General features: G+C 44.9%; 1 non-coding gene across 1 annotated transcript; it reads right to left on the bottom strand.

Annotated features, from left to right (window-relative positions):
• Nucleotides 1-26,070: 26,070 nt before the first annotated feature.
• Nucleotides 26,071-26,177, bottom strand: LOC118666742. The gene has a single exon (XR_004971069.1). It is a non-coding gene; the product is annotated as a U6 spliceosomal RNA (small nuclear RNA).
• Between the last annotated feature and the right edge of the window lie 853 nt (nt 26,178-27,030).

The raw sequence follows: 27,030 nt of genomic DNA on the forward strand, positions 1-27,030 counted from the left end.
GGGGGAACCCAAGCTCTCGATATTAAAAAAGAAGGGCAGCCCTGGCCAGGTGGCTCAGTTGGTTGGAACGTCCTCCTATTCACCAAAAAGGTTGTGGGTGTGATTCTCTCTCAGGGCACATACTTAGGTTTCGGGTTTGATCTCCGTTGGGTCGTGTACAGGAGGCAACCAATCAATGTTTCTCTTATATCGATGTTACTCTCTCTCTCTCTTAAAAAACACACCAATAAACATATCTTTGGGTGAGAAAAAAAGAAGGGGAGAATGGATATGGGTAGAGAACTAGAACAATGTCTGTCACAAAGTCTTTATGTTAGAGTGTATCAGAATATACCTGTATGTGTTTTTTGTTTGTTTTGTTAATCCTCACCTGAGGATATTTTTTCCATTGTCTTTTAGAGAGAGTAGAAGGGAGGCGGGAGGGGGAGAAAAAGAAAGAGAGGAGGAAGAGAGAGAGAGAGAGAGAGAGAGTGAAACATCGATGTGAGAGAGACACATTGATTGGTTGCCTCCCGCACACACCCAGACTGGGGCTGGGATTGAACTTGCAACCCAGGTAAGTGCCCTTGACCAGGAATCGAACCTGTGACCCTTTGATCCTTGGGTGCTCTGGCTGACACTCTAACCACTGAACATGCTGACCAGGACTGTATCTGTATGCTTTAATTCAGATAGTGTTTTTTTTTGTTTTTTTGTGTGTTTTTTTAATTCAGATAGTTTTGTTGAGCCTAATGTGTGAGTTAAGGTCAACAGAACTGGTGACAAATTCAATCGAATTTTGTTTCCTGACAAAAGCATGTGAAGACAAAGAAGCCACAATTAGTGCCCTTGAGGAGCTCACAGTTTAGCCGGGGAATCAGGCATGTAGGTAACTCTAATGGAACCTTTGTCTGCCCTGTTCTCAGTTATTAGCCTTCAGCGCTGGGTCTCATCTGAGGTGGTGTGGCCATTTCTTAAGATGTGATCCTGCCCACCCACCCACCCACCACCCCACCCAGATACACCCCGACTGCTATAGGTTATTTATTACCTGATCTATTTCAGGAACTAACTCTGTGAGTGAAAAATGGCTTTATTTTCAACACAGAGCGACTGTGTTTTAATAGCTCTGATCTCTTTTAACATAACGATGGGTGAAAAGGTGATGAGACTATATTTGAAGCCTGTGCTAATGGTCATGCTGATGATATAGGAAAAGAGGGGCAACCATGAATGTGATAAAACCATGGATTTTCTCAGCGTATTCACACTTTATAGCTATACACTTATAGCTATAAAAACGTTTATTATTGGAGTTTCTGCAGGAACACTGTTATTATGGTTCTGAAATTCTCTAATTCCCAATTCCTTTTTTCTCATTGAAAGATGTTGTTCTTGAAGAGGTCATTTCATAGCTTTTCTCAACCAAGTGAGAAGGGAGTAAACTGTATGGTTTGTAAGACATGAGGGCTGCGTCTTGCTCATTCCTGCACCTCTGCTGTGCTGACACATATTAGGCATTCCAGAAAAGATGTTGAATGAATGAGAAGGTGAACTGTTCTGTTATAGCAGAATAGATTGAATTATGATAACATTGACCTCTAACTACTAATCATGGTAAGAATATATATAAATTGATACATTTTTGTTAGGTTATTTGGGTAAAAAAAAAAATTTTTTTTTTTTTTTTGCAGAAAATAGAGCCATGTGACAAAATGGCATCTGGAATAAACATTTAAATGAGAAGTTGGCAAGTGCTACTCATTACCACAGTCCACCCCTTGTGTACATGGCATCCATATACACCTCTTTTGATTGACCAGGTGGCATGTGTAATAAACATCTAAATGAAAGGTTGGCATTTCTCATTTCATATTCTGTACCTTAAATACTGAGATAGAAGGTTAACTGCTATTAACACATTTTATTAAATTGTAGGAGAATGGGAGAGGGGAAGATAAAATAAATTGGTTAAATATATATATACTAGAGGCCTGGTGCACAAAATTTGTGCATGGGGGGGGGTCCTCCTCCAATCCAGGACCCCTGGGGGGATGTCCCTGGGATCGGGCCTAAACCGGCAGTCGGACATCCCTATCACAATCCTGGACCGCTGGCTCCTAATCGCTCACCTGGCTGCCTGCCTGGTCACCCTTAACTGCCCCCCACTGCTGGTCTAGTTGCCCCTCACTGCCCCCCCTGCCAGCCTAATCACCTCCAACTGCCTCCCCCTACTGGCCTGGTGGCCCCCAACTGCACCTCCCCCCATCAGCCTTGTCACCCCTAACTGCCCCCCCCCCCCGCTGGCCTGGTCACCTCTTACTGCCCCCCTGGCCGGCCTGGTGACCCCCAACTGCCCCCCCTTGCCAGCCTGGTCGCCCCACGCAGCCTGCTTGTTCAGTCGTTTGGTCGTCCCTCACTAACCCCCCTGCTGGCCTGGTCATAGCAGCCATCTTTGTGAGGACGTGAGGGTTAATTTGCATATTACCTCTTTATTATACAGGATATATTTAGATCAATATAAGGAATATACTCATAACTATTGTAATTTGTTTCTGCAACTGGTCACATGGTTGCAGTGGCGTTTATAGGGGCCCTTTTCTACGACTGCATTCCTTTGCTCTCAGCAAGCACCTCAGCTAGCTGTGATCTGGTGGGGAAACCCAAACCTTTGTTCCTTGAAGGGTCTGGCCTTGAACAGTTCTGCCTAAAAGGGTTGTGGTAGCTTTTCACATAGTAGGGTGTAAATCTATGTGTCTAAGAGGTGCTCCCAGGATTCCACCAGACACACTCTTCCTTACCTCCACTGTATAGCTTGCTTCTCAATTTCTCCTTATTAGTCAGGATCAGTCATCACAGCTAGTACCGTGACCACTTTCTTTGCCTAGTGATCCACTGGCTATGGCCACTTTGTTCATAAGTCCCCTGGGCAGGAACAGGGAGGGCTGGGAAAAGAAGCTGACTAACCCCTACAGGACAGGTCTTCTTGTCCACTTGATTATTAACATCCGCTTCTACTGAGGTTGCTCTTTATATGCATTCACGTGGAGCACAATATCTTTTCACTCTCTGTGACCATTCATATACCTCTAACCACACAACATTTCCCCTGACCTACTTGTCACCAGTTTTCCAATCAGGTTACTTTCAGGTCCCTGCCCATCCAGCCACACCATTAGCCTCTATCCTTGTACCTCTGACCATCTCTCTTTTCAGGTGCAATGAACAACCGGCACACTGCTTGAGTTCTACTCTCCAGAGGAAGCTCCTCCGCACTATCCTTCGGACCACCTTGGAGTGGGCTATAGCGCAGCCACCCATGTTTTAGTAGAGTTAGACTATCCTACAAGACCATTTTCACGCTGACCCTAAATTGTTTTACTCCTCAGTCAACTGCTCATTGGGAACTTCCCATGAAGCCATATGCAGGTAGAAAAGGAGGAGGCTCTGTGGTAAGGGTATGGGCCTAGGCAGCCGGTCAATGATTCTCTCTCATCATTGATGTTTCTATCACTCTCTCCTTCTCCCTTTTTCTCTGAAATCAATAAAATATATATATATATATATATATATATATATATATATATATATTTTAAATATATTTTATTGATTTTTTACAGAGAGGAAGGGAGAGAGATAGAGAGTTAGAAACATCGATGGGAGAGAAACATCGACCAGCCGCCTCCTGCACATCTCCCACTGGGGATGTGCCCGCAGCCCAGGTACATGCCCTTGACCAGAATCGAACCTGGGACCCCTCAGTCCGCAGGCCGACGCTCTATCCACTGAGCCAAACCGGTTTCGGCTGAAATCAATAAAAATATATTTTAAAAAAAAGACATTGCTAAATGAAAAAATGGTAAAGAAATGATATTCTAATATTTGCATAAACCCTCTCCTCAGTCTCCCTTTCTAATTACTGCCATTGTCTGCAAGATTTGTAAATAATATCTTCTAACTCCACCAGGTGAGAAGGTAAACGCTCTGCCCAGGAAAAGTCCTGCTAAACAGAAATGCTTCCAAACAAGCCTAAACAGTGGTTTATACACTAGCCTCTTTGGACAATTGGTGAATTTTCTTTGTCCCACAAATTTGGAATTTGAATGCCTTTAGTTTTGACTTACCCTCTCCAGTTAGCCACAATCTCCACCACTCCTAATTATATATTCAGCCATTACTCAAACATTGTATTACTTCCCTGGCCCTAGTAGTCATTTAAGATTATAGTCTAAAAAAAAAAAGATTATAGTCTCAGTGCTAGAACTATCCCTCACTAAAGAAGAGCAGGACACACAGAGAAATAGATTTTGTGTTGCTAGGGTGATACAATGAGAAGCCAGTGAGGAAAGACTAAAAGAAATGGAGGGCACACTGTTAATGGGGATAAGATTAGTGAGAGGCAAGGTCTACAGGATAGGAACATGTTATAGGGGAATCTAAAAAATCTAAGGTGTTGTAGGAATGGTAAAAAGAAGGTCCTGATGAACACGTGACTTGGTAAAAGGCCCTGGGAGATTTTGGGATTCTTTTTTAAGCAAAAAGACCACAAACCAGCACAAGAGAAGCTTCAGGTTCTTTTGTGTTCACTCGAGAAGTCAAAAGCACCGAGGTCCTTTAGAATTCAGTGAAAAATTCCAGTTGTATTCCACTCGACAATGTCATCCTTCTAGGTCCCAGCAGGTGGAGGAGATATACCATGTAGATCTCAGTGGGGCAGCAGGGGCAGAGGTGAAGAGGTGAGGCTGTGTGCGCCTTTTGGAGGGAGGAGAGCCAAAGACATAGCAGGACCTTGAAAACCAGAACAGATTATATTGAGGAGGAGAAATACGTTTGGAACTGCTTGCGGAGGTTCCGAAAGACACACGTGTTATCTGAGCAGGAAACAAACAAGGTTTGGAATCTGGAGCCCTGAGTGCCTTGGAGATGTTCTGTTTGCAAGGTACCTGGAAATGTAGGTGCAGAAGGCGAGGCGTGGGGGGGGGGGGGGGGCGCAGGGGGAGGCGGGGTTACCTAAGTACGACCGACCGACATCCAGAGGAAGGTTGGCGTTTGTTAGAAGAGGGTCTGGCCAGGGAGGTAACTGGTTAATCCAGTGGCGACCTCAGGGGACGCATAATTCTGTAGTGTTGGGACTGGAGATAGGGGCTGCAAACAAGGAGGCGGGAGCATTTCCCATGAGGAGCAGTCTTACACCCATGTAGGGGTAGAGCACTGTCCATTTTTGTGCTGTTTGAGGGTCTCCATGAGGCTCCGCTTCTCCTACTTCTCACCCTTACCAGCTTGCCTGAAATTCCCATTACTCTCTAATCTAATTGCAATCATTGTAGATTAAGGTGTTGAATCGCTTATTAAGTGCAAGTGCAAATATTCCTGGGAGGGACACCCAGCCCAACCTCTACAATGGTTTTCCTGGAGATGTGGCCTGTGTAGGGCTTGGCAGGCCTGGGTAGTAGGCCTGTACTGTACACATCATACATTTATGAAAACATTCTGCATACCCTTCATTCAAGCCACCCAGAGATCAAAGGATACGAGAGCTCAGACGGATACTGAATCTGCTGGGCACCTTGATCTTGGCTTCCCCTATGAGAAATAAAGTTCTTTGTTTCTAGGCTACCCAGTCTGTGGCATTTTGTTGTAACACCTAAACAGGCCAAGACACTGACTGGCACCCCACGCTACCCAGCTGTGTGCTGCTGTCAGGTAAAATGGTTTCTGGTGCGTGACGTGACTGATGCCATCTTAAGAAGCAAGTTGGCTCTCAGTGACCAACTGTCCCCCCGCCCCAATTTTACCTCCCCCCCCCCCACCCCGCACCCCAGGGGTGAGCCATATTTCTGAAAGGTATGTTCATACATAGGTAAGTAAGCGGGGAAATTTCCCCAACAGCTGTGATCATTCACAATGTTCACCTTTCCTTAGGAATTCATCCCACATGCCAAATCACCATGATGTAGCCAGATCTAGGACGCCTGTTTTTACAGCCTCGCCTTCCACTTCCCTGCCTCTGATCATTGCCTGATGACCTCCTTTCAGCAGCTCCAGCAGAGAGAAGCACAGTGGGGCTCTTTAAAAGGTGGATCCTAAAGGAGGGTGATGCTGACAGCTCACCACAGTTGACCGCGGTGACCACAACTAGCCTGGGCAGTCCTGAGGCAGATGGCCCACCCCTGTACTGTGGGCAGCCTTTCCTGCAGTGCTAGGCTCCAGAAAGAGCCCACCACCAGTTCTTTACGGAGGTGGGAAATAACCCCAAGAAGCTTGGCTCTCTAAGCAGGGAACAACCCAGAAATGAGTCAGCTTTCTGGAGAAAACCCTCCTCCCCACAGCCTGTGATTCACCGTGTCTACCAGGCCCCCACCCCCACAGCAGTAAGGCCTATGCATTTCTTTCAAGAGCATAATAATACCTTCTATTTGAAAAGCACTGGAGGGCTGCACCTCTTTCAAAGTACTTGTGCATTCATTATCTCATTAGGAAACCAGATTTGCTATTTTTTTCCCCTTCAGATTCACTTTTTTAAAAAAAAAAAAAAAACAACAAAAAAAACACCTCAAATCCAGAGGAGAAATTTTTATGTGGCTCTCAATGAACCTTCAGAGGAGAAAATCAGAATTCAACCCAAGAGCATAGCTTTCCTCGAGCTGCAATTATAATCCTTCTCTTATAACCAGGGGACAGGGGCTATATTCTGGAGGAAAGATGGTTGAATGGGAGGTGAAACCAAATCTAGTTCTAAATCGGCAACTAAGCAGCTGTGTGACTTGGACAAGCCCCCGTGATCTCTCTGTGTCCCAGTTTCTTCCTTTGTAAAATGGTGGCAGCCAGGCGCCCCCGGGAGGGTGGCCTGGGCATCTTCCGAAGTCCTTTAAAGCTCTGAGGGTTTATGGCTTGGGAAATTGTAGAGCCAGAAGGGACTAATTTATTAGCAAGTTGGCACATTTTCATAGGCCCCGCTTCTATTTTGGGGTGTGCAGAGAGCCCCTAAACAGCCACTATCCTCCCCTAGCCAGGAGCCATAGCACAGGGGGACAGAGCTGAGCAAGCCTGGTCCCCAGAGACTCCAAGGCCCTCCCTCAGGACCACTTCTAAGAGGTGGTTGGTTGGTGGTGGTTCGTTGGTTAAAGGAAGGGCGAATGCCTGACCACTCACAGAGTGCTGGCCTCTTAATAGATCAGGAAACCCTGTGGCCTGGGAGACCACAGATGTCAGATTCGTTCTTGGAAAAGAGGAAGTGGAACCTGGTATTTTCCTGGAGACGTGGCCTGTGTAGGGCTTGGCAGGCCCGGGTAGTAGGCACTACTTAACAGAGACCCGCCCAAGAGTTTTTCTTGCTGAGTTCAACCTCTACTTTACAACCCTTCCCTCCAGCAAGCACCCCTCACCCCCGACGCTCCTTCTGTATGACTATATTCTGCAACAGGTCCTGGCTCTCCCTTCCATTTGCAATGACCACGTTGAGAAACTAGGATGTCAGTGGTTTATCTTGTTTCACAGCCTGAATTATGTATCCCTTGAGAGCAAGGACTATGATATGTCAGACCGTCTCCTATTTTCCTCAGCGCTGCTTTTGCTCTGAGCTTTCCTTCAACCTGCTCCCTCCCCCTCAAACACACACACACACACACACACACACACACACACACACCCCAAAACAACCACCACTAACAACAACAAAGCCCCACACCCTTATCCTCTCAGGGAAATTTCCTTTGTTCCTACACTAATTTATGCTTAAGTAGTGATAGCTGCTAAGGTTTATTTCTTCCCCACCCTCCTGCCACTGATCTGAATATGTATTTGTGTTTTAACAGGGACATTGAATCCAGAATGGCAGAAACAATCCCATTCAGGAACAGCATTAGATCTGTGATGGGAGGTTCTTCTGTCCTTAAGGAAGGGCCTTTTTGGTTCCTCCAGTTACTGAGAGGCTGGGTACTCGTGAGGTCAGAGCTACAGAGAGCCGCCTGGCCAATCAGGCCTCCCCCTGCACCAGCAGTGCCATCCCATGCAGAATCAGACTTGCAATTTTAACACCTAGAACAAAACCTGCCACATTGCATTTGCCAGCCTCCCTGCTTTCCAAAGGTTAGTTTGTTGTTTCTGGGACTGTCTCTCTTCCTCCTTAAATCCTGGCCCAGCCTCAGAAGCTCCTGGCTCTGTATGAGTTGTACTGCCTGATGCTGGGATGTGGAGTCCTCTGAGAATTCCTCAGATGTGCCTGCTCTGCACCCTCCACACCATTCCTGTGCTTCTTTTAGAGTTTCAATCCCCAACCCCAAGCCCCAGAACATCATGGTCTGAGCTTTAAAGAAGATCAGAGAAAGGGACAATTCCATTAAGTCAGATCAAACTTGAACTAATACCAGGAGACCAGCCCTAGCTGGTTTAGTTCAGTGGATAGAGTGTTGGCCTGAGGACTGAAGGGTCTCAGGTTCGATTCTGGTCAAAGGCACATGCTTGGGTTGCAGGCTCCATCCCCAGTAGGGGGCATGCAGGAGGGAGCTGATCAATGATTCTTTCTCATCATCGATGTTTCTATCTCTCTCTCCCTCTCCCTTCCTCTCTGAAATCAATCCTATATAATAAAAGCGTAATATGCTAAGTGTCTGACCAATTGGTCAACCGTTCCGTCGATCACTCGACCAGTCACTATGATGTGCACTGACCACCAGGGGGCAGATGCTCCAACCGGTAGGTTAGCTTGCTGCTGGGGTCCGGCCAATTGGGACTGGGCGAGAGGGCCGGACATGCCCTGGAGCCCTCCCACAGTTCCTCCCCAGCCCCTATCGGCCCGATCAGACTGGGCCAGGCCGCGGGACCCCACCCGTGCATGAATTGGTGCACTGGGCCTCTAGTAAAAATATATTAAAAAAAAAATACCAGGAGACCAACTGAGTCTCTAGAGCTCTAGACCAGTGGTTCTCAACCTTCCTAATGCCTCAACCCTTTAATACAGTTCCTCATGTTGTGGTGACCCCCAATTTCACTGTTACAAATTGAACATAATTAAAGCATAGTGATTAATCACAAAAACAATATGTAATTATGTATGTGTTTTCCGATGGTCTTAGGTGACCCCTGTGAAAGGGTCGTTCGACCCCCAAAGGGGGCGCAGCCCACAGGTTGAGAACCGCTGTTCTAGACTATGTTTCAAAGGAGCAACTTTCTATTCCAGTAGTTTGCCCACTCTCAATTTTTATCCCAGACTGTTCTGCCACTCACCATGTCCCATCTGATTCTCACAACACGTTTGAGAATGTCCCTGTGAACAGGAACCAGCCCAGTTCCCTCTACTTGGAAGACTGCTTCATTCTTTGAAGGGAAGGCAGCTCTGGGACATCCTTTCAGTGATCAGATGTCCTGGTCTTACTGGCCTGTGCTAGTGTTCACATGCACGCATAGGCAAACTGTGAAGAAATCTGCATGGATGTGTACAACACAGTGGCCAACCTAAAGTAATAATGTGAATTAACAACTGTAAAGGAGGTGAAAGTCTCTCTTAAGTTTGGAATTCTAAAATAACACAGAAAGTTCCACCGGAAAACCAATGCCACCCCACCCACTGTCCCTTTCCCTCTCCCTCAGCCTGGAGCTGAGTCTTGGAGCTAGAGAGGAGGGAAAGGACCCCTCTTTTCCGGTCCCTGATTTATCCTGCCTGGCTCTGCCTGGTCCAAGCCTAAACTCATGGTTAGAGATGTGGTCACTTTAGTCATCTTTTATCCAGTCAGCTCGCCCTTTCCACTCCCTCATGTCGATTTGGTAGATGACACAGCAAAAATCATGGAGAGCCCTCAGGAGAGGGAAACAGAGAGAACTCTGTTAGGTCCCAATGTAGAGATTAGTGATTAAGCCTCATTAATGATTAATGACCAAGAGACTTATGGGGACCATACAAAAAGAGATATTGCTGACGAGGAAGAAGGAGAAAGAGGAAGGCTAGAGCTGAGGCTGAAGGAAATCCGATCATCAGTGACGCACATTGCAAGGTCATCCCTGCAGCTGTGTCTGTGGCTCAGTAGTCCCTGACAGCTGGGGGTTTCAGGCGGACCTTGCCCAGCAGCCAAACTGGAGCAGCCAAACCCACTTTGTTCCTAACCACTCTTCTCTTATAGTGAAGGAGCTTTACCATCACCTCTGGGCTTCCAAAACCTCACCACTGTTCCCTAGCTTCTTACCCCAGAAGCAGATGTGGACTAACATGGGCTACAGAAAAGGTTCTTTGCTCAGTCCTCTGATTCACACACTTGCCAGCAATAGTCACGACTGCCTGCACCAATATGGCAGCTCTGCTTTATGCAAAACTGAAATATGGAAATCCAGAATATTTTCCAAATGACTAATTTGGGAGGTGACCATATAGTTTTATTAATTAATTTTAATTAGTTTTTGCTTTCCAAAAGCATTTCTGAAGGTTTTTTTTCCTCACTTTTCTATGGCTCTGTGTTTTTTGTAAAAAATTATCATTGCTATAAAATTATATAATCACTTTACTAAAAAATTGGGGGTGTGGGGAATTGAAGAAAGAAAACAATCATACCTTACTTCATCATCTTAATGCATCTATTACCTTCTAGCATTTTCCAGTTTTCTTTTTCATCTTTTCTCCTAAACACATTTTCCCCTTCTAAACATTAAAGGTTCTGCCCTGGCCAGGTACCTCCGTTGGTTAGCATGTTGTCCAGATATGCCAAGGTTGCAGGTTTGATCCCTGGTCAAGGCACACACAAGAATCAACCAATGAATGCCTAAATGAGTGGAACAACAAATCTATGTCTCTCTCCCTCCCTACCTACCTCCTACCCTTCCTCTCTCTCTCTAAAATTAAGTTAAAGCCACACATTTAAAATCCATTAATTTTTTTTAGAGTAATTCATGTACTTGATGAAAGGTAATAGTCTCTCTCCTCTAACTTTAGCCCCAGTGACCACTGTTAAGTCTTACATAACTTTCCAGAAAATAGCTGTTCATTTAGGATGTGTGGCTGGAGAGGGGGATTGGCATGTGTTGTGAGCTGCTAAGGGCAAGAAGTAGATTTGCTTCCATTGGGAGTGTGGACACATGGGCCATGTGAGCAGCCCCTCCTTGTGACATGTAAAACTTAGGAGCTACTCAGTGTGGTATTTCTGGCCACATAACTAAAATGAATGACAGAAAGTTGGAAAGCCCTGTTGCTATTAGAGATTCTGGATCTGGGTCTTTCTGAAGTTGATTCGTGACCTTGGCCTTCCTGTGATTTAATTGTTCAGTCTTTCTCAGAGTTCATGACTACTAAATTTATTTAAATTGAATAGATGTCATGTGTCAACAAATTAGCACATTCACCACAAGCATTTTTACTTCTCTGTACAATCTTCTTGTCTATATTTTTAAAACAAACAATAACAACAAGCAACAAAAAAGAAAAAATAGATAAATTGGACATTATCAAAATTGGATGCTTCAAAAGACAGCATCAAGAAAGTGAAAAGGTAATCCATAGACTAGGACAGAATTTTATTTTATCTTTGTAAATCATATATGTGATGAGGGACTTGTACCTAGAATATATAAAGTACTCTTACAATAAAGTAGTAAAAAGACAAATAATTCAATTTAAAAATAGACATTTCTCCAAAGGAAGCATACAAATGACCAATAAACACATGAAAAGTTGCTCAGCACCACTGGCCCTCAGGGAAATGCAAATCAAAACCACAAAGAGATACCACTTCACACTCACTAGGACGACTGTATTAGAAGGACAAATAATAATAAGTCCTGCTGAGGATGTAGAGAAATTGGTACTCTCACATGCTGCTGATGGGGATATAAAATGGTGCAGTGGCTTTGGAAAACAGTCGGGCAGTTCCTCAAAGGCTGAACCTAGAGTTACCATATGACCCAACAATTTCACTCCTAGGTATACCCCCAAGAGAAATGAAAACATGTTCATACAAGTACCTGTGCATAAATGTTCATAGCAGCATCCTGTATAATAAAGAGGTAATATGCAAATTAACCCTCATGCCCTCACAAGATAGCTGCCTACAACCAGGCCAGCAGAGGGTTAGTGAGGGACAACCAAACGACTGAGCAAGCAGGCTGCATGGGGCGACCAGGCTGGCGGGGGGCTGTGAGGGGCAACCAGGCCAGCAGGGGGGGCAGTTGGGGGTGACCAGGCTGGCAGGGGGGGCAGTAAGAGGTGACCAGGCTGGCGGGGGGGGGCAGTGAGGGGCAACTAGGCCAACAGGGGGGCAGTTGGGAGTGACCAGGCCGGCGGGGGCGGGGGGGGGGGGTTCTGTTAGGGGCAATCAGGCCAGCACACAGAGGCAGTGAGGGGCGATCAGGCTGGCAAGGGGGGCGGGCAGTTAGGGGAGACCAGGCAGACAGGTGAGCAATTAGGAGCCAGTGGCCCAGGATTGTGAGAGGGATGTCCAACTGCTGATTTAGGCCAGATCCCCGGGATTGGGCCTAAACCAGCAGTCGGACATCCTCTGAGGGGTCCCAGATTGGAGAGGGTGCAGGCTGGGCTGAGGGGACCCCGCCCCCCGTGCATGAATTTCATGCACCGGGCCTCTAGTTATCTGTAATAGCCAAAAAGTATAGATAACTCAAATGTCCATCAACTGATGAATGGATAAACAAAATGCATTAGTTCCACACAGTGAAATATTATTCAGCAATTTAAAGAAATAAAGTCCTGCCCAGCGTTGTGGCTCAGTGGTTGAGCAGTGACCTATGAACTAGGAGGTCATGGTTTGATTCCCAGTCAGAGCATATGCCCGGGGTGAGTGCTCAATCCCCAGTGTGAGGTGTGCAGGAGGCAACCAGTCAGTGATTTTCTCTCATCACTAATGTTTCTATCTCTCTCCCTGTTTCTTCTTCTCTGGGGAAAAAATTTTATATATATATATATATATATATATATATATATAGAGAGAGAGAGAGAGAGAGAGAGAGAGAGAGAGAGAGAGAGAAGAGCCTGGCCATAATGTCTCTATAAATAAAAATAAAAAATATTTTTAAAAATGGAATTGAAGTCCTGAAACATGCTACAACTTGGATGAACCTTGAATACATTGTGCTAAGTGAAAGAAGCCAGTCATAAAGGGTCTTATATATTTTTTATAGCTATTTTATTGATTTCGGAGAAAAATGGAGAGGGAGAGAGAGATAGAAACATCAATGATGAGAGAGAATCATTGATCAGCCGCCTCCTGCACGCCCCCTACTGGGAATCGAGCTCGCATATGCCCTTGACAGGAATTGAACCCGGGAACCTTTATGTGCAGGCTGACGCTTTATCCACTGAGCAAAACTGGCTAGGGCCATTTCTCTATTATTAATCCTGCTCTGTGTTTCATAGAATTTAACAAGTATTTACTGAGCATCATCTGTGTTGAGAATATTAAAAAGCAGAAGAGCATTTCAAAGCCCAGCCAACGAGGCAACATCCATGCACAGAAGCTAAGTAACTGGGCAAAGCGGCACATAATAAATGCTACTGGCTTAAGCGTCAGGCTGGCGGTCACGGCCTGTGCCCTCTATGGAAGGCTTCCTTGAGAAGGTGGAAACCACTGAATCTTGAAGGATAAAGGGGAGAAACAAAAGTAGAACACACTTACTATTTGTTGAGCACCTACCCTGATGGGCGCTGCTCTAAAAACAGCACACAGAGGGTGGGCCTTCCAGAATGGCAGCCTACGGAGTCGGGTGAACCCTCTCCCCAGCAAAACAACAACTGAGCTGGTAAAAATTATCAGACAAAATACAACACAATCATTTGCAATCCCTGGAAATTGTTATAAGGGCATAGAGCCAAAAGGAGGAATATTATATAAGGAAACCTCCATCTTAGGAAGAACAACAGAGTAATGGCCCATTATTCCCTGAACCTTGTTATAGAAGCTCTATCTGAAAGCTTTATTCTCAACAAGAAGATCCCTCCTGGCACTTAGTCTGTAGTTACAGTTTCACCCTGGAGGAGGAAGACTGTCAAGGCTTCTCATCCTCCTAGATCCTACGCCTCTGTTGCAGAAACTCTGGTATAGGCATGGCAGGCTGAGAATACCACAGCCCCAACATCACCCCCTCAAGCTAGTTTAGAGTGGAGATTCTACACCAGGAGGAGCAGAGATCAGTAGCTTCCATCCCACACTCCACCCACTCACAGAGCAAGATGTCACTCAGGGAAGAGCAGGGCCCCACCCCCAACTCTAATGGAGTGGCACAGGGTTCTTCCCAGGAAGAAAGGCAACCCATAATGACAATGAGCTTAGAGCTCTGCTTGAGACATTGACTTTATTGCAACAGAGCCTGGAGAACTCTTCCTAAAGATGTTGTAGAAAACAATAGAGATCTTTGTTTTGTTATTTTGTTTGTCTGTTTAATCCTCACCCGAGGATATTTTCCTATTGATTTTTAGAGAGAGTGGAAGCAAGAGGGAAAGACAGAGAGAAATAGCAATGTGAGAGAAACACATCTATTGGTTGTCTCCTGCACGAGCCCTGACCAGGGCCCAGGCCGGGGAGGAGCCTGCAACCGAGATATGTGCCCTTGACTGGAATAGAACCCAGGACCCTTCAGTCTGCAGGCTGATGCTCTATCCACTGAGCCAAACCAGCTAGGGCAAAAACAGAGATCTTAATGTAAAGCAATTAAGAAGAGGCTGGTATCTCCATGTTACAAGCAAAATCACAGAGCAGCCAGAAATTCAATAGTGAACCAGGGAAAGAGAAAGCCAAGAAGAGCCCTCCTGGAAGCCCATTCAACTCTAGGGAATAGAAGGCTGTGCACAAGTGCCTGGCTGCACCCACTCAGGGGCAATCAGAGCAGGGCATGGGGCAGACTTGAAAACACTCCCAAGCCACACATAGGCCAGTTAACACAGGGCGCCTCATGGCACACAGGGCTTAAACACAACCTCTGACCAGACACTGGGTGTAACCAATAAACTACTCTGACCAGGAGCAATTTCTAGGAAGTCAAGCTTAAAAGTAAAATCGCACTCATCTGTGGCAGTTGGGAATGACTGTGGGCAGAGAAGGATCATCCAAGCTACTAGGTCCTGGACAAACGTGGAGCAAAAAAAGCAAACCCCTCGACCTGTGACAGCAGCCTCCAAGCCAAGCACATATCCAACAATAAAAAGTAAAGCCGGGCTGGTGTGGCTCAGTGGTTGAGCATGAACCAGGAAGTCATGATTTAATTCCTGGTGAGGGCAGATGCAAGGGTTGCAGGCTTAATGCCCAATAGGGGGCATGCAGGAGGCAACTGATCAATGATTCTCTCTCATCGTTGATGTTTCTGCCTCTCTTTCCCTCTCCCTTCCTCTCTGAAATCAATAAAATATTTTTTTAAAAAAGAGCAAAAATATAACTGGCTCAGGGGCCTTAAATACAATCTTTGACCAATAAATAGCTTATATAAACTCAGGGTGACACCTAGGGGTCCAGGCTCAAAGATAAAAATCAAGGGAAAATATTTGAGCAGGGACATTAGAGGCCACACACTACAGGGGAAATAGACTTTGTAAACATTAGTTCAGCCAAGTCATTAAACAAATAAACAAACAAAGCAAATAACAATGGCCCCAACCCCTTGGGTGGGAAATCAGCATCCACAGTTACTACAATCTATTATCTAAAATGTCTACTTTTCAATAAAAAATTGTGAGACATGCAAAGAAACAGGGTGACCCATACTCAAGAAAAATAGTAGGCAAAAGGAACTGCTTAAAAGGGCCCAGAAGGTGCACTTAGCAGACAAAGACCCCAAAGCATTTATTATAAATATGTTCAAAGAACTAAAGGAAACCATGCCTAACAGGATAAAGGATTTATGATGTTTTATCAAAGAGTGAATATCAGTAAAGAGATAGAAACTATAAGAATCAAATGAAAATTCTGGCATCAGAAAGTCCAATAACCAAAATAAAATATTCACTAGAGGGTCTCAACAGTAGATTTGATCTGTCAGAAGTAAGAATCAGTGAACTGGAAGATAGTTCAATGGAGATGATGCAATCACAAGAACAAAGCCAAATAAGAATGAATAAAAATAAACAAGCCTCGGAGATCTGTGGGAGCCGTTAAGTGCATCAACATACGTGTAATGACAATACCAGAAAGAGGGAAGAGAGAAAAAAGTATTCAAAGAAATAACGGCTGAAACTCTCAAGTTTTATGAAAAGCACTAGTCTACACATCCAAGGCATGGCCTGGTTTCTCCTTGTTGCTTATAGTAAAATGCCACGAAGAGATAGGTTGAAAAAAGGAACTGTTAAGCAAAAAAGGAACCAGAGCTTAATGATGTGGAAAACGCTCAGCTTATCCATATTGCAGAAGATGAGAAAACACGCTCTGGAGAGAATGCCAGTGGAGCTTGGACAACCATTTGCTATAGAGATTAGGCACCTGATTTATGGATCCAATCCACCATCTCTGCAGAAGCCAGGGGCAGAGATGGGTTTTGCAGGAAGCCTCTGTGGAGCACAATGGTGTCTAATGGGGCATGGATCTCCTCAACGTCACAGAAGACTGACAAGGTTTTTGTGAATTTTACACCAGTGGAAACACTGCCAGCCTGGGATGAAAGGGTCAGGGATGGGATGAAATAGAGGAAGAATGACTCTAAGGACACCGCTATGGAGGCAGAGATAAGAGATAGGGAGGTCAGGGCATCCAGCCACAGAAGATTACTCTCAGGTTTTGAAAGCTAGGAGAGAGCCATGAGTCGTTTCTCCCTCACAGCCTCCATGAGAAACCAACCCTGCTGATACCTTAATTTTGAACCATGAGAGAAAAAAATATTTTTTTTTTTGTCATTTTAAATCCCTCAGTTTGTGGTGATTTGTTACAGCAGTCCTAGGAAATAAATGCAAGTGCCAAGACCATTCATTGGGGGAAAGAATGTTCTTTTCAACAAATGGTGCTGAAACAATGTATATCCACAGGCAAAAGAATGAGGTTGGACCTCAGCCTCGCGTCACATACAAAAATTAATTCAAAACAGATCAAAGACATAAATATAAAAGACATAAATATAAAAGCTAAAATTGTAAAACTCTTAAGAAAACATAGGGGTAAATCTTCATGACATTGGATTAGGCAATGATTTATTAAATACTAATGGCCCGGTGCATGGATTCGTGCACATTGAAAGGAAATTAATTAGAAGAAAGATTCGCCGAAACTGGTTTGGCTCAGTGGATGGAGCGTCGGCCTGTGGACTGGGGGGTCCCGGGTTCGATTCCGGTCAAGGGCATGTACCTGGGCTGCGAGCACATCCCCAGTGGGAGATGTGCAGGAGGCGGCTGATTGATGTTTCTCTCCCATCGATGTTTCTAACTCTCTATCTCTCTCCCTTCCTCTCTGTAAAAAAATCAATAAAATATATATTAAAAAAAAAGAAGAAAGATACGTTATTGCAAAAAATTACATGTCATGTCAAAAGAGTATATATACTGTAGAATTATAAAATTAAAACACATGTGCAATTGGTACCAGTGAGAGCTTTATGTGTATCGTGCCCACAACATAAATGACACTTACCTCTGCAGACATGTGCACATAGCTATCATAGCCTCTAGGGGCCTCTGTGCTGTGGACAGGCCCCAGCCAGCTTCCGGGCTTGGCCAGACTGGTGAGCAGATGTTGGTAGTGAGCCAGCCTACCTTTCTGTCACACCCTCAGGGCCACCATTTCTGTCAGGCCACCTCTTTTGGCATCCAAGCTGGTTGACAGCATCATTATATTCAATCCTTCCTGGAAATTTGCACACAGGTCAAATCCAGAGCAGGAAGCTTTAAAAATTCCATGAAAGGGAGGCTCAACTCCTTCCTTAGCTAAAGTGGCCATCGGCCAACGCCTGCCAGGGTCTTTCTTATTCCAAATGGTCCCATGAGGAATCCAGCAGAGTGGATTCTGTGCAAAGTCTTTCTGGTTACGTGAGGGGCACAAGCCATTTCAGAGTTTCCCAGTAGGACAGAAAAACAGAAACCGTTCTATAATTTTCCTTGCCCAAAGTACCTGGGGCCTAGAGGATCAAAAAAAAAAAAAAATGCAGTCACAGCAGGATGCCACGCTGGCTCGCTGGCTATAGAGGCTGGAACTCACCTCTGGAAAGAGAAACGTTCTTTACAATGCCAACTTAGCCAAGCGGAGCAAACGCACAGTGCCTGCAAGCTTTTCCTCCTCGCCTGAGTGGGAATGTGAGTTTGTGAGTTAGTTACTGAGTAACTGGCAGAGGCAGGTGACGTGGCCCGAAGGCCTTTCACAGAATCAGCAATTTAAAGAGCGGTAGCCAGCCAGTGAGTCCAAGGTCAAAAGCTAGGAGAAACCAAATCCTGAGCTAAATTTCAGAGCTGCAGGGCCGAGGGAAACCAGTCTAAGGCATGTCGTGTAGGAGGCAAGCGAATAGAGCGGAAGAGAAGTGAATTTACGCAGGATTTAAATCTGGCCTCTCAGATGGTCTCGACACAATGGGAACTGAGCCATCAGGGAGCCAATCAGACTGGACATAAATGTGTTTTGTGCCTTTCGAGTGTCCATCGGCATAAACCCTTGGAGTAGACTATGAGTTATCATTCCATAATTCCTTTTATCTTCTACTGGCTACCCAGGAAATGTGTTAATAATTACATGGCTCTTTGCAAAACCTTCCAAGTGGCCTTCCTTCCTCTCCCCCCTTTCCTGTAGGCAGAGTTCGTAAGGTCCTTGCTCAGCACTCAAACACATCTCTTTCTTACTTATTTCATTCTACTAAAAGTACTTATTGGCTTAGCTCTTTCCCTTCCCTGGACTGTGGCTTACTGGAGGTAGGGCCATTTCATTTTCATTTGTGTTAGCAGTGCTTGACTCGGTATTGGGTACATAGAAAATGCTAGTGAATGAAGGACTCAGCCCAAGACTAAAGGCACACACACATTAACCTGGTCTTCCTTCCTTTCTCTAGTTTCATCTTCCATGGCCTTGTTCCAATTGGTGGTTACTGAAAATTCTTTGCTCCCACTCACCGTGGTCCCGCCTGGCGTTCACACCTGCTGCTGTTGCAGGCCTCACTCACACTCGATCGCTCAGCGCCCCGCGGGTGCGAGCAGTGGCTGCCAGCCCCGATTGTCCCTCAGGGCTTCTCTACCTACCCCTGCTTCTGAGAGGAGATTGGGGCAGCAGCCACCGCTTGCACCTGCTGACAGTGCCAGGCCTGCTCACACCCGTTGCTGGCACCAACCCTAATCACTCCACACAGTCAGTGGGTGCAAGTGGGGCCAGCACCGTCAGCGTGTGGGAGCGGCGGCAGCAGGAGCTGGGCTGCCGGCAGACAGGGGGTTGGGGGGCGTGGTGGGAGGGGCTGGGCAGGGGCGTGGAGGATGGGATGAGACCTGTCCCTATGCCCACCCCAGCCTCACGCCCACAGTTCCTTTCAAGGTGCATGAATTCGTGCACTAGGCCCCTAGTTTATTATAAATTACCATTATTTTATTTCTTCTTTATGTTGCAGGGGCAACATATTATCTTTTGAAATTATCTACAGATTTAATTTTATTGTAGTAAAAGAGGGGATGATGCAAAATATTTACTATGTATAAAAGGTACAGATATGACATGGGTTTGAGAACCACTGTAATGGAATGAGCACTTGATAAAAAAACAGCAAGACCTTGACTGAGATCTTGGTTCTGCCACTATCTGAGCATATCACAATCTCTACAAGACTGCCTGCTTCTCTGTAAAACAAGCACTTGCTGTATTAATCAAATGATATCATGTAAATAATGCACATATGATGAATATCTCTCAGTGTAGAGCATGAGTAGAACATGCTTATTTGGGGTTAAATTTAATCCTGATCAAGACTCTTATCACTCACTAGAGGCCCAGTGCACAAATTCGTGCACTGGTGGGGTCCGGCCAGCCCAGCCCCAATCGAAGTGGATCTGGGCTGAGCCTGTCAGGAGGAGGAGATGGCGGGAGGTTGGCCAGCTGGCCAACATCAGGATGACTAAAATAAAAAACAATCTATAACAAACTCATACATTGCAGATGCGGATGTAAATTAGTACCTTTGAAAATCTGTTTGGTAGGACCAATTGAAGCAATCATGTGACCCAGCAATTCTACTCCTAGTTATAAAACCAACCCAAATGTGTACAAATATTTCCTAAAAGCTATGTACAAGAGTGTTCACAGAAGCATTCTTATAATAGCCCCAAACTGGAAATATCCCAAATGCCTACCATTAATAAAATGGAAAAATTGTGTCATATTTCCACAATGGTATACTCTAGCAATGATAATGAACCATATGCAGCAACAGGTTAATTTCATGTTTAGCAAAAGCCTTATACAGGAGTACACTTATACAGGAGTATGTATTGCTTGATTCTGTTCAGATGAAATTAAAAAGCAGGCAAATTTAATCTATGATGTTAAAAGTCAGAGTAGCAGAGATTGTAAGGGTGAATTGTGACTGGACGGGGGCATGGGGAGCATTGGGGTGCTGGTAATGTTTTGTTGTTTGATCTGGATGCTGGTTACATACTGTGCTCAATTCTAAAATGAATTTAACGGTACATTTATTATTTGTGCATTTTTCTATTCTCATTATATAATTCTATTAATTTTTTGAAAAGTTAATGAAATAGCCCAGCTGGCGTGGCTCAGTGGTTGAGCATCCACCTATGAACCAGGAAGTCATGGTTCGATTCCTGGTCAGGGCACATGCTCAGGTTGCAGGCTCGATCTCCAGTGTGGGGCATGCAGGAGACAGCCGATCAATGCTTCTCTCTCATCATTGATGTTTCTATCTCTCTCTCCCTCTCCCATCCTCTCTGAAATCAATAAACAAATATATATATATTTAAAGTTGATGAAACAAAAAACTAATTGTTTATCCAGGCCTGTGCTGTTTTAATTACATGCTTTTTTCTCTGTTCTTTTCTTGACCAAGCCCTGGCAAGTTTAATGTTCTGATCACAAGCAGAACAAAGTTAATGAGCTCCTACAGTCGTCAAGGTCATGACCTCAATTCCAAGGTCCTGCAACCCAGGAATAAGGGTGTGGTCAGGTCTACCCTTACACAAAATACAAGAAAAACATTTATGTAGTTGTTATTTTTCAGTTTTTCCTTTTCATTCTGGAAGGGGAAGTGAGGTGATGTAAAAAGGGGATGAGAACAGATCACATGAAATGTTTGTGAAACACCTTGTAAACTGCAGGATATTAGAAAAGTTATTAATAGAGGGCAGTCTACATGGGAAGACTGGATTTGGGAGGTAGAAAGGAAAGGTAAAGCAGTAAGGAAAATGAAGAGTGTAACTCTGGTGCTATCTTTTGTTCCTTTAGTCTCTTCCCCCTTTGGGGGTCTTTGTGGGCTGTTTCTGCCCGCCCCTGGCGTTTGTTTTCCTCGCCAGGTGGAGTTCCGTTCTCTGCCGCAAGAGGGCGGCACGGCCACACTGAACTGGGGTCTCACTGGTGGGCCTGAGAGGATTCTGCCGGAGCATTGGAGGAGTGGCCTGGGTTTAATCTGATTTTGAGGACTGGACAAGTCCTCCTTTGTCCCCTCTCGCCCCAAGCAACCATGAGAAACTGCAGCAGAAGGGCAGGGAAGCATATACACATTGCATTTCTTCTCCGGTGTATTCAAATCTGGGGCCTGGGGGTGAAGTTTGGGAATGCTTTCTCTGTGGGCTAGTGGAGAATAAAATGTGCATTGCCTTTGCAAAGCGCTGGGAGGCCAATAGGAAGCCAAGTCTCTCTAGACCAGAGTCGTGGGGCTCTCAAAAGGGGAATGTTAATACAATCGGCGTTCAAAGACGCTTTCCATCAACATTTTCCCTGTGGAGCAATTTTCCCCTCCATTTTTCTTCTCCCCATGCTCCAGCCCTGTGACTTCACCAATTCCACCTGAATCACAGATGCCAGAGCCAGAAAGGACCTAAGAGACTATTTATTCTTGTGTTTCCCACATTATGTACATGAATCAGCAGCAGCAAAATCAGCCGTGTGCTTGTTTAAAATGCAGATCCCAGGGCATGAGCCCAGACTCACCGAGTTAGAACCACAGGGTGGGTCAGGAAGCTGCATTTGTAAACAGGTACCCCCACTGCCCCTGCTCTTACATCCGGCGGCGGTGCTTACTATTGAGAAGTTCCTGTTTAGTTCAGCCTCCTCAATTTGCAGAGGAAGATACAACCCAGAGCTCAGTGACTTGCCCAAGGTTACCCAGTTGGTGGGCAGCATCGAGGCCCTGCGCCCTGGCCTCACACCAATAGTTTTTGTTGTTTTGTGTGTGTGTTTTTTTTCACACCAATAGCTTTTACTCCACGTTCCTGAGAGCCCTGGAGTTTTGAAGAGGCGCTTGAGGTGCTCTGCAAATATTTTGTTGTAAAGTAACTGCTTAAATGAAAACTGTTAGCACTTGCAACTTCTTATGCTGTGAATCGGGATTTTTAAAAATACTGTCAATTGCCATCCATTATCTCCATATATTATTGAGGTCACCACAAAAGTCCCACGGTTAGTACTGTCTGACTGAAATCAACTATTGAAAGCCACTTTTGTTTGTTTTATACTAGTAGATGGGACCAGAGCAGGTATGTGCTCAGTGTCTATCTAACTAAGCAGGGTGGTAGGGAAGTGAGATTCACAAGTGCATTTAAATATCTTAATTATTCGGGAAGAAGGAGCTGGCTGGTAAGCATTTTGACCCTGGGAAGCAGGGGGAGGCAGGCGGTGTGACAGGTGGAACAGCGGTTACAGGGCTTGGCCTTTGGAATATTTACTGCTTGGTACCTCATTAAGCACACAATTCCTCCAGTATAAGCTTGTTGGATTGGGGTGAAACCCTTTGATTTCTAAGTATCTCAGTAAGCCCAGAAGTGACTGACTCCATGTATTTGTAGGATTGGATTTAATTACTTTTCAGTGTGTGCACTGAGCCCACGCCAAGGCACTTTCACATGATCTTCCTTGGTCCTGTTGGATGGGTATCTTGACCCCCATTGGAGGGGAATCCCACCAGGAAGGAAGTTAGTGAGAGACCAGTCGGGAGCCGAAAACCAGGATTACAGGCTTTATTAGGGGAAAGAGACCTGCCGGGCCGTCTCGCAAGGGGAGAACAGCAACCTGTGCAGAGGTGAGGACACCTTTTGAGGGGCGGAATGGGAAGGAATGGGGGCTTAGTTTACTCGGCACGCGCTGATTGGTGGCTTAATGTATGGTCCATGTAGGAACCAGGGCTTAGGGCAGCGGTTCTCAACCTGTGGGTCGCGACCCCTTTGGGGGTCGAATGACCCTTTCACAGGGGTCGCCTAAGACCATCGGAAAACACATATATAATTACATATTGTTTTTGTGATTAATCACTATGCTTTAATTATGTTCAATTTGTAACAATGAAAATACATCCTGCATATCAGATATTTACATTACGATTCATAACAGTAGCAAAATTACAGTTATGAAGCAGCAATGAAAATAATTTTATGGTTGGGGGTCACCACAACATGAGGAACTGTATTAAAGGGTCGCGGCATTAGGAAGGTTGAGAACCACTGGCTTAGGGTATTTGGCAGGCCTGGATGGTGGTCCAATGTATAGTCCATATAAGGTACATGGTTAGTCAGTCACTCAGGTATTTCTGGGCTGCAGGTTACGTCATACTCCGCCCACCAGTTGGGGGAAGGGAGGATCTATCAGTCAGTTACTTGGGCTAGAGTCCCCTGGCTAGAAAGACGTGGTGCTGGGGTCTGATTGTTAGGACAGTCCTCTCTCCATTGCGCCATGTAAGAGTTATTTCCTTCTCCCTACAGATAAGCAGGACCTTCTGCATTTGCCAGGGACGTGCATGCTCTAGCCTGGTTGGGCAACAGTTTGGCCCATATCACACCAGCCCCAATTCATTGCTTAATGCCCCGAAGTAAAACTGGGCTAAGTGTCGGATAAACTGTGCTTAGACTATGACATAAACATGAATCTTGCTGAAAGAAAGCCACTCTTGCCTTCCTCTGTACCTGACTTGCAAAGAGAAGAACTGACTACCAGTGGTTCTCAACCTTCCTAATGCCGCGACCCTTTAATACAGTTCCTCATGTTGTGGTGACCCCCAATTTCATTGTTATAAATTGAACATAATTAAAGCATAGTGATTAATCACAAAAACAATATGTAATTATATATGTGTTTTCCGATGGTCTTAGGCGACCCCTGTGAAAGGGTCGTTCAACTCCCAAAGGGGTCGCGACCCACAGGTTGAGAACCGCTGGACTAGGGGAAGGAAGACTTTGTGAGGAACAAGGGAGAAGGAATCAGAGAGTTTGGTGGACCTTTACTATGTGTGTGTTTTTTCTCTTTCTCTGTCTCTGAGTTCTCTGTCTCATATTTCCTTTTCTGAAACAAATATCACTTTGCTAGTGTTCAGGAAAATTCAAATCTACACAGTGCTTTCCCACCCCACCATATCAGAAGTGTCCTTTAGAACATCTTTAAACAAGGTTCCTTTTGACTGTGGACAGTTAATGTATGCTCTCATTCTTCCATAGAAATTCACAGTCCCCATTCACCACCCTCGTCACCCAGTCCCTCCCACCAGTTTGAATTTGCTTTGCAAATGAAACTGTGTGTGAAAAGCTGGCCAGACAGAGGGCAGTTCTTTTTTTTTATTTTTATTGATTTCAGAGAGGAAGGAAGAGGGAGAGAGAGATAGAAACATCAATGATGAGAAAGAATCACCGACCTGCTGCCTCCTACGCGCCCCCTGCCAAGGATTGAGCCTGTAACCCGGGCATGTGTTCTGGCTGCTGTCGCACCCAGGACCCTTCAGTCCACAGGCAACGCTCTATCCACTGAGCCAAACCAGCTAGGGCCCTTCATGTCTTTAAAAGAAATGACTTCTTCAAGTTTATAGTTTGATTGGGGAAAAGACAGCTGTGTTGTTACTAATAAAATGTTTGTTAAGAATGTAAACAATCATTGTAAAAAAATTAAAATAACAAATATTAATGCATTTAACAAATATTTATTGTGTGCCTGCCATATGCCGGGTGCTATTCAAAGCAATGGGAATAGGACAATGACTAAAATGAAGTTCCTGCCTGGAGGGAGTAGCTAAATATCTATAATGGTAAATTGTGGGGGTTGGGGGGGGGCACGAAGACCTACTCTTGCATGAATTTTGTGCATTGGGCCTCCCCCCCCCCCTCTCTCTCTCTCTATATATATATATATTTACATATAATACGTCAAGTGGTGGTAAGTGCTATGAATAAACAAAAAAGAAAGTATAAACCACTCAAAATCCCATCAACCAGAGAAAACCATTAACATTTTGTTGAACATCCTTCCAGACAACTTTCTTTGCCTATATACAAATATAGATATAATTTCATATCAATAGTTATTTTCACATGCTGAGACATAACCTGCTTTTTTTTCCCCATAAGACATAACCTATTTCTTTTTTCCAATAATATTTTCTCTACTTTTCATGTCAATAAATAAAAGTTTACTTGATTTTTCCTCCCAGTTTTGATTTTTTTTCAATTTGGAAAATTTTAAACATAGAAAAGTAGAGAGAATGGTATAGTGAACAAACACATTTACTTATACCCTATATTTGACAATTATTAACATTCTGCCCCGTTTGCTTTATCTATTTGGGGGGTAAATTTTATGTCTATTAAAGTAAATTGCAGACTGCATGATCATCTTACCTTCTGTACTGAGTGAGCTGCAATTCAACCTGACACTGACTGCTTGGAGTTAGTATCAGACTCCAAGGCTTAAGGATCGGTCCCCCATAAGACTGCCCTCACTTCAGATGTCAGCTTTACTTCCAGAGACCCCAGGCCACCTGAACTCCTGACCAAATGACTATGACTTCAGGGGTTCCCTCTGTTAGGTCTGATCAAATAATTGAATTGATACCCCCTCCCCTGGGACCTGACCTTTAGGCCACTTCACAACCCACATTCCCTGTTGCTTAGACCACATTCCATTTGCCAAGAACATTCATTATCTTTCCCCTCAGGACGAAGCCCAGGATCTGGACCCGCCCAGAGAATTCCCCGACTAGAATCTTTTATTTTATGTTATTTTTTTTCTTTCTTTTAAAAATATGGAACGCTTTACGAATTTGTGTGTCATCCTTGCACAGGGGCCATGCTAATCTTCTCTGTTCTGTTCCAGTTTTAGTATATGTGCTGCCGAAGCGAGCACTGCCTAGAATCTTTTTTTTAAAGTTTTTTTTTTTAATTTTATTGATTTTTTTACAGAGAATAAGGGAGAGGGATAGAGAGTTAGAAACATCGATGAGAGAGAAACATCAACCAGCTGCCTCCTGCACACTCCCTACTGGGGATGTGCCCACAACCAAGGTACATGCCCTTGACTGGAGTCGAACCTGGGACCTTTCAGTCTGCAGGCTGACTCTCTATCCACTGAGCCAAAACGGTTAGGGCCTAGAATCTTTTATAAGCTCTGACTCCCTGTCCCTGGGTGCTGGCACCATTTTGGGGCTCGGCCCCTCTGGTTTTCCAGATGACCTAGTAAATTTAGAATTCTTTTTTTAACATCGATGAGAGAGAAACATTGATCAGCTGCCTCCTGCACACCCCCTACTGGGGTTGTGCCGCAACCAAGGTACATGCCCTTGACCGGAATCGAACCTGGGACCCTTGAGTCCACAGGCTGACGCTCTATCCACTGAGCCAAACCGGTTAGGGCAAATTTAGAATTCTTTACCACTTTTGGCCTCGTGTGTTCCTCCTCTGGTGACCTTAAGCCCCACAGGTTCAATAATTTGCTAGAGCAGCTCACAGACTCAGGAAAGTGCTGTACATATTATTAAAGTTTTATTGTAAAGACTATACATTGGGCAAGTTCTTGGAGGAAAGCAGAGTGCCCATGTTCTCTCTTGGTAGAGTGAGGGCTGGTTCATTGACCAGGAAGCTCCCCTGAGTTTCAGTGTCCTGAGTTTTGATCAGGTTTTCGTCACTGGGCGTGATGGAGTAAATCAGAGATTGCATGGTTACATTCAATCTCTAACGCCTGGGAGGTCAATCTGGCTCAA

This window comes from Myotis myotis, unplaced genomic scaffold, assembly GCF_014108235.1.
Source record: "Myotis myotis isolate mMyoMyo1 unplaced genomic scaffold, mMyoMyo1.p scaffold_m19_p_11, whole genome shotgun sequence".
In the NCBI taxonomy this organism is placed as follows: Eukaryota; Metazoa; Chordata; class Mammalia; order Chiroptera; family Vespertilionidae; genus Myotis; species Myotis myotis.